This window comes from Corvus moneduloides, chromosome 1 (assembly GCF_009650955.1).
Source record: "Corvus moneduloides isolate bCorMon1 chromosome 1, bCorMon1.pri, whole genome shotgun sequence".
Lineage (NCBI taxonomy): Eukaryota > Metazoa > Chordata > Aves > Passeriformes > Corvidae > Corvus > Corvus moneduloides.
The window spans coordinates 43,236,409-43,237,599 of NC_045476.1; positions in this window are offsets into that span (position 1 = coordinate 43,236,409).

Below are 1,191 nucleotides of genomic sequence, written 5' to 3' on the forward strand. Positions count from 1 at the left end.
GTTGGTTTCTTTATTTGGTAAAAGGAGATAAAAGGGATAGATTAAAAATACTCAAACTCAGCAGAAAAAAAAGCAATAGTAATTAAAAGTGATGATACCCAGAAACCATCAAAATTACCAGGACTTAATAAAATTTTATGGTGAAAGAAAATGAAATAGACTACATAAACTGGCAAAAGTAGCTTCCAGTGACTGACCCTGTTTTTGAGACATTTTACAGTATGTTCATTTATATTTAGGTCGCTGAAAGTTTTCAGTAGAAGAAAATTGCTGAGACTAGTGAGCAGGTTTTTTCAAAAATCTGTCTAATATTTAAGTAATACCTGGGTTTAAGTATTTTTTTATTTTTACTTGTTTAAGCTATAGATACAATTTTAAAATTAAGAACAGAGTCCTACTGCTTGTTATAGATAATTTCTTCCTTTGTTCCAGTGAATAATCTGGATCTTTGACTGTTGAAAAAGTGTGTTTAGTGACATACTGCATCCAAGAGCTTTAGGTCCACATTATCTGTTAAGGATGTGAGATTTCAGTGTGGGATTGAGCACCTGCTTAGACTTGAAGGACTGAGTCTCCTGTTAGAGGTCTTATAAACTGGGGGAAAAGATGATTTCTCTATGCATTTTGATTATGATGTTTCAGTGTATGTTCTGTTAACTTGATCCTTTTATTCCATAATGCTATGTGTTATTTCATATCCTTGGAACTTCAGTAACATAATGTATTATCCTTGAAGTCCGAGGGGAACATATTTTCCCCACTGAAAATCATCAACTAGCAGCTTATCTCTGTCGCAGTCAAGAGGAAATGCTGGACTTACTTTAGATAAGCAGTTCAGATAACGATACACAGACTCCCTTGTGAAACAGTCATAAGGAAACCGGCTGACGTAAGTGAATGAAGACATCCAAGAGCACTGTTTAGGCAAACTTGTGCTAAAGTAGGTGGAACAGTTGGTCACAGCCACTTAGAGGCAATGGAAACAGCAGCGAAGTACAGAATGGAAGGAGAGAGCCTTGCTTCTCGCCTCTGCATTATTACCACTGTGATGGGAAGGATGGAAGGTAATGGAATGTGTGTGTGTCCATGACTGCATTATATTAGAAGTCAAAATAACATAGTTAAGCTGCACCAGCTTTTATTTCTAGCCAAAGTGCCAGGGCAATGTATGGTGTATTAAAAAGCAAAGTT